Here is a 14,123-nt window from a genome sequence, read left to right as displayed (position 1 = left end):
ATTTTTATATGTCATAAAAGATCATAATAGTTACACTAAGTTAGGATAAATTCATCAAATCATTTCAAAAGAAAGGGGAACAATAAGATCATGGCAAAATGTGCTAAGTTGCAAATATACAAAACAACAAAAGGATTTCATCTCCTATACAAAAGATTACAACCTCTAAAATTGTCAGTTTAGACTAGGGTATAACTATAACCCTTATCTCCCAAGTGGAGTCAGATCCATCCCCTTTCGTAGAACTCCTACTACATGGATCCCTCTCTCATCCATTAGCATTAATCACTACCTTTGGCACTCGACTGTTTTCCAACGGAACTAACAGGTTGTTGAGAATTTCCTCCTTCCTTAGAAGCACTAGGGCAATTCGAAATCTGATGCTCAGCACTACCGCAAATCAGATATTTTTCTTGTTTTCTCCAGCACTCGACCTCAGTATGGTTAAACTTACCACAATATCCACAAGTTATGTGAGGAGTCACGGCCTGACCAACTTGAGAACTTCCTTTTTTCTGATCTCGTCCACTCTGATTTTCTTTTGTCGGGGCTCCCCTTGATAGAGTTCCTCCGAGTTTTTCGAGCATCCTCATTCCTCCAACCCCTCTTCTCACTTTAAGGGGTTGGGTAGACCTCTCGAACAGTTTAGGGGCATCGCTTGGGTTACCCCTCTTTCTAGCATAAAAAACTTTAAATTGAGACTTAGCATATTCTACCCTCTATGCCTTATCCAAGGCACCGTAAAAGTGGTGATCTGGGTGGCTGCTAAAGATTCTTGGATTTCAACATTTAACCCTTGAATAAACCTCCTTATCCTTTTGCGCTCCGTGATCACTAATTCAGGGGCAAATTTGAAAAGTTTGGAGAACCGTTCCTCATACTCGGCCACACTTAGTAACTCTTGTTTCAACCTAATAAAGTCATCCTCCCTCTTTTCTTGTATCATTGGTGGGAGGAATTTGACATGAAACTCCCTCTCAAAGTTGGCCCAAATCCAGGGGGTTTGTTCTCTTTCCCACTTCACTTTCACAACATTCCACCACGAGCGTGATGCGTCCTCAAACTAGAAAACAGCAAAATTCACTTGCCTTTCCTTGACATAATCTAAAGTAGCAAAAATCACTATCATCCTTTCAAACCAATTTTTAGCTACCACGGGATCAGACCCTCCACGAAAACTTAGGTGGGACAAATTTCAGGAATCGCTCTAAAACTCTATCCTCAACCCTCTCTAGGTTCCCACGTTGGTTGATTGGCTCAGGGCCTTGGCGCTCAACTAAATGCTCCAGGATATCTATTATGCGGTTAAGGGCCGTAGCCACTTGGCCATTCCCTTCATTCCTAGGGTTTAGATTTTGGCCAGTCGCAGATCCCGCACCTCTCTCGGGAGTGTGGGGTTGCCGAAACCCATGCCCATGCCTTCTTCCACATTCTCGTCGATCTATTTAGCAAGATTCTAAACGCTTAATTCAAAGAGAAAAAATAAGCGTAGAAATTAAAAAACATGTACAAGTTGCAAGAACACTTTAGAATCAAAGTATAGATTTTTACATAGGTTAAAAGTCATGTCACATGTCAAGAGTGCATACAACGAGTCATTAATATCAAATACAAGACATAGGCATCCAAGTGCCTCAAAATACAAGGGTACATGCAACAAAATACAAAAGGCCTCACGGCGAGGTTCACCCTTTCTAAGTTCTGAACAGAAGTCAAAAGTCAAAAGGTCGGGAGATCACTAATACAAGTGAACCGAACTAGAAGACCCTGCAGCCTCAGAAGGATCCTTCTCGGGGTCTTCCTCGGGATCCTCCTCCATAGGCTCTATCTCTACCTCCACAACAGGTGCAACCTCTCCAGATACATCCCCAAGTAAAGCCTCCTCTATACGGTCAGCCATGACTCCACACTCAGTCATAATGTCATCCACGCGATTTCCTGTCTCTTGGACAATTCGGATAAGGCGCCCCTTGGTCTCCTGAAATTGAGCATGGGAGGCATCAGCCCTCTGACGCTCCTCAAGTACCATAGCCTCTAGCTCTTGGATCCGAGCAGCCTAGACCTCTATAGTGGCCACCATCTCCTCTCTCTTAACTCGTGCTATCCTGAGGTCACGGGTCAACTGCCTCCGCTCCTCGACTACCTGTAACACCAAGTGGTTATGGTAGGAGAATCTCTCTCGGCATAGGCACGTCCTACCCCGCCTAGCAGGTGAGTACCGCATGAGGTATCTGCCTTCCACCATACGATATGGAATCATGGGGAGAGGTTCCTCAATTCTATCATCATCACTGCTACTATCCATATCCTACAAATAACCCACAAAACTAAAGGTTAGATTCTTATAATCACTGATACCATTCAAAATTTAACTTAAGCTTTATCATGAATTTCTATAACCAAAAGTTCATGACTAAGAACTCCTAACCCTATTCTAGGTATTTCAAACCTAGCACTTTGATACCAATTGTGATGCCCCCACCTCTCCTTAGGGCGAACCCTAGGGTATCAGCGGAACGCCTGCCCAACTCTCGTTAGGACTCACGCCCTCGTTCAAGCTTAATAGAGACTCACAAATCAACCATCGACTTAATTAAGAAATACTTCAAATATACAAGCCACAACTGTTAAGGCTAGCAATTACAATTACAATCCACCATACCCAAAAATAACAAATTTTACACTTTAAGAATCTCCAAGATCATTACACTCTCGGCCGAATTTTGCCACGAAAAACGTGTATTCACTATTTCTTACTAAACGAGCCGCAGAAAATTAAATTTACTAGCGAAACGTTTTAAAGTATAAAATGAGACATTGCTCCAAGCAAATGAAATTAAAATGGATGAAATGAATTAATTGGAGTAAACGAATAAATAAATAATTAAATAAGTCAGTAAAATAAGATAAAAATGCGTAAAATAAATATTTGGGTCCTCACATCATGTCCTCTTTAAACCTCTTCAAATCATCAATAATCATCCAATTCTCTTCTCAATTCACTCCCTTTGATGATTGAATCATTAAACCTACAAAAACATGAAGTTTTCCCCATTAAAATCCATAGAAATGCAATTTTCACACTTTAAACCATAAAATGCATATTTTCGCTAGAAACCTAGTTAATTAGCTATAAAAGTAAATAAAACACACCAAAACTAACTAATAAAACACGCTTAAAACACATAAAATATACTCTTATCAAATGCCCCACACTTGAACCATTGTTTGTCCTCAAACAATTAGAAATACAAACCAACAATGATCCAAAATTTTGAAAATAAACATATGTGCACTATCAACTTCATTTCCTCAAAATAAGGTAAATAACTATTATAAAATCACTCAACCGAGCTCAAGTACTCATAATATCAAGTAAAGAAGAGCCAATTATACTGCCATTATAACAAGTTCAAGTCAATTTTTCATCCTTACCCAAATTCACAAGCAAGCAACTCATATGGTCAATAAAACGCTTCCTAAACTCATGATCACCTTCTTATTCCAATTTAAAGAGTGATTTATTCATATAACATATATAAATATATACTTAAGTTGTGAAAATACCTTTTGACACGAAGATCGATATTTTTAGATGAAGATCATCGGTTACTCAATACTTCACATATTCAAGTTGTCTTGCATACTCTTAATTCAAGTACTATTTTACGTGAAAGTTGATATTTGTAGATAAAGACTCCCGGTTACTAGTACAAGAACCATTGGAGTAGAACAACTCTTATTTGCTTTTTTTGTGTCTTTTTCTGTTTTCTCTTTTTTTTTTCTTTTCTTCTTCTCAAAAGAATAATCATGAGAAGAATATTGTCATTATTGACCATATTTATTACTTAACTTATAGGATCAAGTAAAAAGAAGATACTTCATCAAATATGCAAAATGTAGACATAATTTTCTCCACTTTATAAGATATATTTTCCTATAAATTCACAAATTAAAATCACATAGTAGTCATTTCCAAGTTAAATGAGAAAAAAAATTTTCAAGTCACATATATTTATCTCAAAAGTAGAAGGAATTTGAGTTACTAATAGTATGGAACTTGTTACACTTGGATAAAATTGAAAATTTTGAAACTTTTTTGGGGCATTTTTGCAATTTTGGACAAGATTTTGAAAAAAAAAATTTTGGCAAAATTTCTCCTTATAAATGGACTAAACTTCCTGCCAACAAACCCAAGATTGACAACATTCAAGTGCAAGAAATATTTTCAAAGCAAGTCCAAATACCAAAGGATGTGGTCTTCCTCTAACCTTTGCAACTTCTTGGATAATGAAACATTCAACTATTTTTGAGAGTTAATTTGTTCATTATAAGATTTGCATCTATCTTTTAACAATCTTTAATTTCTACTCATGCATTCACGATGTTTACATAATTCTATATTACTAGTAAAATTATGAGTGACTAGTTCTATATGATTACTACTTGATGATTTATGTATTTTTTTTTTAAATTAAATTTTTATTTCAGTGCAACAAATAATAAGTTCCTCTCACAGACGTCTAATTTTCCGAACAGAAGGCATTCCTATTCTATCCAGTCTAATTGCCCCGCGAGCTAGCCTCGGGAGCATATGAAAGCCGTCGTAGACCTTGACCTGCTGCTCAGGATGAGATATGCCCACATTGGATAATAAATCAGCAACTTTATTAACCTCCCTAAAGCAATGTGAGAATCAGGCATGGTCCTCGACTAACCGCCAAATCTGCCGGACTTCCCTTCGGATCTGCCACGGGCACTGAATGCGCCGCTGGAGAACCCCAACTAAGACCAATGAGTCCGATTCCACCCATAGATTAATAAAACCCCGGTGAACACACGTTTGAAGGCCAATGAGAAGGGCTAACGTTCGGTGCTTACAAGATCTCGTTTTCTTAATTTTTTTCCTTTTCCTTGTTGTTTTTGGTCAAAAAATTCGGCCAGCTTGCTCAGCTTTATAGCTGATGTTTGGCTCTAATATTAAAGAGATTAAGTATATAAAAAATGATGGTCAAGTGGTGCGTTCAATCGATAGTGCACGGTACCCGTCGGTTCACACCGTTTTTCTTAAAAACACATGTACTAGAGTTTTTACTTTCTATTCACCAACTCTATATCATTGCTCCTAATCACATATTATTTCTCACTTAAAAGTCACTTTTAATCACCAAATTTGATCCTTGCTCAGTACCGAAAATTCATCCGGCGAAAAATCACGAAAACCCTAATTTGCTCCAATCTTGAAACCAAAAGTGAAACCCTACTTTCTAGGTTTATTTACACTTATTGTGGAATAATTGGGTAGTAGGGCTTTAAAAAATAATAATTTCCAAATAAAAGGGCATTTTTGAGAAAAAATATGAGAAATTTGCGAGTCCTCACACAACCACACTCAAAGTTCCTTGACGAAGCTTTTTATAAAATCGTCTTCGCTCTTTTCTTGGACTAGTGGAGGAAGGAATTTCTTATTAAATTCTCGTACAAAGTTTATCCAAATTCTTGAAATTTGATCTCTTTTCCACTTGTTTATTATAACATTTTACCAGGTTCGGACTGCTCCCTCAAGTTGAAATACAACAAAAGTTACTTTTATTTCTTCTGTATAGTTCAAGGCATCGAATATATTCCTTATATTTTCTAACCAATTTGCAGCCACTTCTGGGTCAGGTCCGCCAAAAAATTTGGGTAGGAAGAATTTTTGAAACCGTTCCAAAACTCAATCATCCCCTATCTCTTGGTTTTCACGTTAGTTTTCTTGTCCAACTCTCTGGCCCTGTTGAGCTACTAAGAGCTCTAGTACATCCGTCATATGAGTTAAAACTAATCTCATTTGGTCATCTCTTCCCCCAACCCTTGGCTCGGCGTTTTGATCAGTAGCAGACTCATTATCTACTCTTTGATTTCGGGGTTATCTGGGTTGATGTCCCTTTCGTTGTCCTCTAGTTTCCATATTCACAGCTAATCTAGATGCATATGCATAAACCCCATACTAAACCATAATCGAACTACACACACATACCAGTAACACTTCTAAAGAAAAATGAAATCACTTGCACAGATAACATTATCACCGTACAAGTCAAACACAAACTCAAATTTATCAGATCATAACACAAGTTACAGTCAAATAAAGTACATTCCAAGTCAAGATCAGCAAACAAAAGTAAATAGGTGATTAACAAAAGTACATGCATCTCCAATGTACAAACTCCTAAGTTCTACTCCCATCGTCCCATTACAAAAGATCAAAAGTAGTGTTTCATTAGATTAATTGGAACTAGATGATTCCCGTTCCCTAACATAATCAACTTCATTCCCACACTAGGATCCTCTGAGTCTCGATCTTCTCCACCTCTCTCTCTTAATTGGTGTCATTCTAGCCAAATGATTATTGGTTTCCTGTAACTATTCACGTGAAATATCGATTCGTTCTTATTCCCAACAAATAGAGATCTCAAGTCCTTAGCATTGCCCTCAACTCTTAAGTACTCGGGTACAAAAATCTGAAATAAGATAATTCACAACTCGAGCCAACCGGTCCCAAGTGTAAATCACCACATTTGAGATTTTTACCCAACATACATATCTAATTTTGCCCAAGTATCAAGATAAAAGGGTTTATACCTATCACATTCGTGATTCACAACTTACGCTCTAGAAGAGTACTTAAGTTTTCACTCATTCACATAATAATGACCATAACACCACTTGGCCCAATCTCACCCCGCGCAGAGACCACGCGAAATGACTCTGATACCACTTGTGACGCCCCCACTTCTCCCAAGGGTATCCGCGGAACGCCTGCCCAACTCTCGCCACGACTCGATACAAGTCAAATTTAAACTTAAAGGTACACAACCAATAATAAAATTCAAATTAAGGAAAATCTCTCCCTTAAATAAACTTTCAAGTCTTACAAGTTATCAAAATTACCTTAATCTTCAATCTTAAATACAACCCAAAAGAATATGTACTACAATCATCTCCTACAACACAACTTAAAGTCTCCAAAGAAAACAACTTAGTACTATTCGTGAGCACTCTCGGTTTTGAACCTTGTTAAGGAAAACAAAAGCGTGGAATGAGCTAAACAACCCAGTGAGGTTCCAAAACACATAAGCAGTTCTAATAGATCAAGTAAATTAAGCATAACGTACATACGGTTCAAGGTGTCACATTGGCACACTAAAATGAGACATTTATCATTTTACAGAAATAAACACACATTAAAAGGATACGGTGTTCACGTGGAACTGTTTCGGTCAACTTCACCTTATAACTCCAATAATTCCCTCCAAGGTAGAGATCACCTCTTCATCATTCTCTATTGGAGTATAAGGAGAAAATCTTTTTCGAATTTGCACAATGTGGTCTGAATAGCCCCTCAGGAGTTCCCTATCTTACTCACTCTTTCACATTTGCTGCAATGTGATTGAGAGATGACTGCAGCAATTATGTTATCTCATTTAGCTAAATTTAACTTTAGGAGGATTGCATTTGCTTTTATCACTTTCTTTCGTGTATGGCCTGTATTCGGCAGCATTGGTTTCTAGTTCCAACAAACAATGAGCAAATGCTTTCTTTTTTCTTAAGTTGGGATTTTGACGCTTGCTAATCTTTGGAATTTATTGACGTACCTTTTACTGTTGTTTTGAACCAGGTTAGGCTTTGAAGCCATCTCCTTAGCTTGACAGTCCTTAACGATCCTTCTTGTTGGAGGCTCTGTCATCAAATCTGTTTCACGAGCCTCATCATGGGTATTTTTTTGCTTGTGTTTCAAGTTATTTTTGTAGTCCGTCCATGATTCGGGCAACTTTTCAATTAGCATGTCAACAGCAAAATTTTCAGACAAATTTATGTCTTCATTTTTGAGATCCTCGAACAGCATTTGGTACTCTGTGATTTGTACCTTCATTTCTTTGTCTTCTGTCATCTGCCATTGGTTGTACTTTTCCATAACGAATTTTTGTTTGGTAGCGTTTTCGGCGATAAATTTTGTTATCAAGGCTTCCCAAATTTTTTTTCGATTCCTTACAGGTACAGTATACATCAAACAGTTCATTTAAAAGTGTTTGTAAAATAGTATGCCGACATATCTCATTGGCATATTGTCAGGATTCTTGCGTCTTGCGTCTTGACATCCATAGTAGCAATTAGTTGTGTATCTGTCAGTGCATAGGCCACTCCATGAATATCGAGTGAAGAGTGCACACGTTCTTGCCATTTTTTGAAGTTTTTATTGGCAAAAACTTCAATTTTGGAGACGTCTGGAAAAGGTTTAGCCAACAGTAGTGCAACAGCAACTAATGCAGATACAGGTTGTGAAGTGTTAACATTGTCGGAGGCCATAGTTTCTTAGATTTTAGGAGAAAACAGCCAAAAAAAACAGTGTTAACTGAAATTAATATAATGTAGCTTGAGTCGTGCATTATAGCACTGATCTAAGAAACTATTTCATGAGATTAAAATAATTTTTCAAAATTAAACAAGTCTTCTTCCTATCATAAACAAAAGGATCATAACTAACAAATGTAACGTAAATCCAGCAGAGGGAGAAGAAAAAGGAGTAGAAGTAGAAGAAGAAAACTAACAGGAAGGCATCCACTGTTAGGGGGAGAAAATGGTGTGATTTTTCAAAGGGTGAATAGCTACTATTTATAGGCATCAGAAAGTATACGTTGAAGAGGATAACATCTGATAACATAACAAAAACGTGGGCTAATTTCTTGTATCAGAAACTGTTATCAGATTACGTACCCTAACTTTTGGTAGAAAGAGTCAAAATTTGATCTGTAAGATGTAAAAGTAAAAAGTAAAATTTATTTTTACTCATAGCAAAATCGACTTGGGCCGTGTTTAACCCACGCGCAGGGGGCCGCAAATCCATCAGTTTGTACTAAAATTGCCTAACTCAAGCCTCCTCACATGCGCACGAGTCCACACTAGTTACCAATTTAACACAAATCCAATAAATGAGTAAGTATTATAAATGATGAAGAACCTTTTTAGCTTTCTGACGTGGAACAAAACTTTTGAAATACTCCTATTTTTTTACAACAATCTCCTTCCTATTTCAAAAGATTTTGGACAGAAGATAAGAAAATAATCTGCTGGATTTATTTGTGTGAAATGTAATTAGTTTGGTATCTTTTGGACTATGAACCAAACTTAGATTGATAAAACATGACCTACAGAATTATTGGTGAAATATGAATTTTTATGAATAAATAACTCTTGATGTATGACAGAGATTTTATCAATCACATTGCAACCCATGATTTGTTGTTAACGCGATTTTGCGATTTTAGGCTGTGCGCTTGATTTGCTGTTAACGCGATTTTGCGATTTTAGGCTGTGCGCTTGCCTGGTTATTCATGAGAGTTCCAAAGATTCGGCCAATGAATCTTATAGAAGCGACCCCACTCCACTCTCATATAGGTGAATTCATCAAGTGTATACTGTTTTAAATACACCTCCCTAAAGGAATATGAATTCATTAAGAGTTTTAACTCACCCTCACAATTACTAGCAATCAAAGCACTTATCTCCAAAGGGACTTAAAATTGAAAGTGCTTTACCGTCAATATTGATTTGTTATTACCCATATGAACCTATTTCATGGGATCACTAATCACATAGGTTGGGTTACTATCTCTATTGACAACTTGTTGGCCTCAGTCTCATTTCCCTTGTAGTTTGAATAATTAATTTCCTTTCTACAAGTTTAGTCAGATGATCGGCCAAATTCAAATCTGACTTCACAAAATCAATGAAAATAATTCCATCTCTATGCAGCTGCTTTACGACATCATGTCTTAATTTCATGTGTCGACTTTTACAATTATATGATTTATTTTTAGCAATAGCAATTGCCGATTGACAATCACAATGTATGGATACAGGAGGCAAAAGATCCTTAGTCGGAGGAATATTGGCTAAGAAGTTTCTTAACCAATCAGCCTCAGAACCGTTAACTCAAGAGCTATAAACTCTGATTCCATAGTTGACCTAGTAATGATTTTCTATCTAGCTGATTTCCATGCTACTGCACCACCACCAAGGGTGAATACATAATCACCAGTGGATTTTGTCTCATTTGAATTCGAGATCCAATTAGTATCACTGTACCCTTCTAATACAGTGGGAAATTCACAATATACGATATCATAATTCATGGTACCTCTCAAATATTTCATTAGTCTGACTAATGCAAACCAATGCTCACTATTGGGATTGTGAGTATATCTACTCAGTCTATACACAGCATAAACTATGTCAGATCTTGTGAAATTTATCAAATGCATCAGACTCCCAATAATCTGAGCATATTTGGATTGAGCAATTGGGTCACCATTATTTTTCTTTGATTTAGTGTTAGCATCATAAGGAGTACTTACAGGTGTCAAATGATAATTTTCAAACTTTCTAAGAAATCTTTCTGTGTAATATTCTTGTGACAACATTATACCATTATTTCTCCTTATGATTTTAACACCCAATATCATTTTAATTTCACCCAAATCTTTCATATCAAAATTAGAAGATAAGAAATATTTAGTACTATTAACAATCTCTATACTTGTACCAAATATAAGCATGTTATCCACATATAGACTAATTATCACATATTGATCATTCACAACTTTAGTATATACACATTTATCCACTTCTACAGACGAAAATTTGTCTTTTATCAATATTTGATCAAATTTCTCATGCCACTATTTAGGAGTTTGTTTTAGACCATAAAGAGATTTAATTATTTTACACACTTTATTTTCTTGTCCAGATACAACATATCCTTCAGGTTGAAACATACTCCCTCCGTCCCACTTTGATAGTTCTGTTTTTTTTTTCACACAGTTTAAGAAAAAGTAGTTAACTTTGTTGGAAAAGTAAATTTAGATTGCTATTTTTCTAAAATACCCTCACATTAAATAGAGTACAACTTTATAAGAACTTGAATTGATAGTAAAAAAAGAATCAACTCTCATTAAATGGGATAGGTTTACAGTAACAACAACTTATATTGAATAAGGGCATTTTAGAAAAATTAAAATACAACTACATTCTTCAATTGTAAAGTGGACTACAATTTGGGACAGACGAAAAAGGAAAACATGACTATCAAAGTGGGACGGAAGGAGTATAAATTTTTTCTTCTGAATCTCCATTTCAAAAAGTTGTTTTGACATCCATTTGATGAACAATAAGTTTATGAATAGAAGTTAAGGCAAATAAAACACGAATAGAAGAAATTCTTGTTATTGGTGCAAATGTGTCAAAATAATCAATATTTTGTTTCTGAGAAAAATCTTTTGCTACTAAATGAGCCTTGTATTTTTCTATAGAACCATCACAATTATATTTTTTTAAAAAAATTCATTTGCAACCAATAGGTTTTGCATCAGGGGATAAGTCTACCAAAATTCATGTTTTATTTTTCGGAATAGAATCAATTTCAGATTTAGTTGCTTCTTTTCAAAACTTGCAATCAGAAGAAGAAATTGCATCAGAATAAGTTAAAGGATCATTGTCAACAAGAAATGTTTGAAAATCATTTCCATAGGCAAATTCTTTTCTCGGCCTTTTACTCATTCTCAATTCCTCATTAGAGGTTATTTCTTTATTTTTCTCAACAGGTGTATGAGAAATTTTATTGGACACTGGAAAAATGTGATCAAAAAATTCAGCATTCTTTGTCTCAATAATTGTATTACAATCAAGAACGTCACTTCTTAAAACAAGAAATCTATATGCGGCACTATGTTCAGCATATCCAATAAACATACAATCAGAAGTTTTAGAACCTAATTTTTTTTCTTAGATTCAGGTAATAACACTTTAGCAAGACATCCCCATATTTTTAAATATTTTAAATTTGGTTTATAATTTTTTCACAACTCATAAGGTGTTTTGCCAGTCTTTTTATGTGAAATTCTATTTTGTAGATGACAAGCAGATAATATAACTTCTCCTCATAAGTTATCTGGAGCATGAGAATTAACTAACATAGAATTCATCATTTCTTTTAGTGTTTTATTTTTTCTTTCAGCAACTCCATTGGATTATGGTGAGTAAGGAAGTGTTATTTCATGAATTATGCCTTCATGTTCACAAACTTATCTAAAACTAAATATTACCTACTCTATCTGATCTAATTCTTTTTATCTTTTATTGAGTTGATTTTTTACTTAAACTTATAAGATAAAAGGCATTATGAGTATCATCTTTATTTCTAAGTAAATAAAGTTTAGTGTGTAGACACCAAATTTTTGTCAATTTTTAATATTTTCTCAAGATTTTTCTATTTAATGAATTATTTATTTTCTAGTATTTTAATGTGCATTTTTCTCATTTTTGCAGGTTTGCTTTTTTTTTTTTTTAAAAAAAAAAAAAAGGGAAAAAAAAAAAAAAAAAACAAACAACAAAAAAGAAAATAAAAAAAAATCATCATAATCATTTTCTCTACCAAAACCCCTATTAACCCATTCCATACTCAATTGCCATGCACCTTTCTTTTCATTGGCAGAAGTCATCATTTCGGAAGATTCAGCACACACGCTCCATTTTTTTGGCTACAAGTCTCTCTCGGCTCTACCCCAGGGGACTGGACAGACAAGCAAAAACAAGACCAACACTCCAATTTTTCCTCCAGAAAAAAAATCCCTCTCGGCTCACTTGGGCAGAGGAGAGAAACACAAAAAAAAAGAAGCAAGGCACTCTTCCTCTTCCCAACTCCCTCTCGGTTTTTTTTTCTTTCTTGTTTGCTCCCAACAGACAAAGTCACAACAAGAAGCACTCTCCTCTCCCCAACATACTCACAGGCATCAGAAAAACTTCAGCCAAGGCAATTCCACTTTCATTGAGGTATTTTCCAGTTTTTTTTTTTAAGCATATTAGATACATTTTGATTTTAATTTATCTTGCTTTTGCTGGTTTTTATTGTTGTTGTTGTATTGCTGAAATTTGGGAAATAGCATGAACTAGATTGAGGAAAAGGAAATGTTTTTTATGCATGCATGTTAACCGTTTGAAAAAATACCAAAATGAAAAAGAAAGAATCTTAGGGGACTGTTTTGATTTATTTTAGTCCTTTTATGTTGTTTTCTTGTCAAAATAAAATCATATTTGTATTGTAGGAGTTGTAAGAGTGTTGTAGTATAATTTTCATGATTTTTGATGAAAGATATGGTGTTTTGAAAAAATCAAAACTGGACTGATTTCTTGTCATTTTGGCCACTTTAGGGTCAATTTTTGTTAAAACTAAGTCCAGAATTGGAATCTACGCGAAAAATGGAGTGGGAAAGTGTATTTTGAGAAATTTTGACGACTGGAAAGTCGCCGGCGACCGCCGCCGGCGGCCACCATGGCCGCCAACTGAAGTAAGCTTCGGATGGCCAGAGGAGGAGAAGAAACGAAGGAAGAAGAAAGAAAGAAAAGAAAGAGAAGAAGAAAAAGAGAAGAAAGGAAAGAAAAGAAAGAAAAAGGGTTGGGCTAATTTTTATTAATTTTGGTGGGCTTGTTTCTGATTTTCGAATGGGCTAGAAGGTCAGAGCCCATGTATTTTTGGTTGGGTTTGAGTGATAGAAGACGGGCTGGCCTGTGTGTTTTGGCTTGGACTTTCGGCTGGGCTTAGGTAGCATCCGGCCCAAATAAATAAAAATGATGGCCCGATGGCCTTTTTCTTCCATATCAGAAACCGAAATTTGCACTTTAATCTCTGATCTTTGGAGTAGTTTCACTGTGGCCCATAACATTTTAAATTCCTTTCAACTCGGTCCTTAAATTAATTTCACTTTGGTCCCTGAATTTTATCTTTTATTTAATTTTGACTCTTAACTTTGGAAAAATATGATTTTTGTCCTCAAAAGTTTTTCAATTTTTGCAATTCAGTCCCTGATGAATTTTGACTCTCTTTATTATGATTGCTTCTTTTCTTTAATAGCTAATTATGTTACTTTTGAACATATTCAACTTGTAATTTTTAGATGTTTTAAATTTCTTTATGTTTGACATATTAGCGTGAGCTTAGTACTTTTATTATTATTGTTTTTTCAATTAAATTGGTGCCATGATTCTTTTGTTCATTGTGAGTATAAATAGGACAATTTGACTCCATT

Source organism: Coffea eugenioides, chromosome 6, assembly GCF_003713205.1.
Source record: "Coffea eugenioides isolate CCC68of chromosome 6, Ceug_1.0, whole genome shotgun sequence".
Classification (NCBI taxonomy): domain Eukaryota; kingdom Viridiplantae; phylum Streptophyta; class Magnoliopsida; order Gentianales; family Rubiaceae; genus Coffea; species Coffea eugenioides.
The sequence above is the reverse complement of the archived record's forward strand: the minus strand, read 5'-3'. Positions refer to the sequence as shown.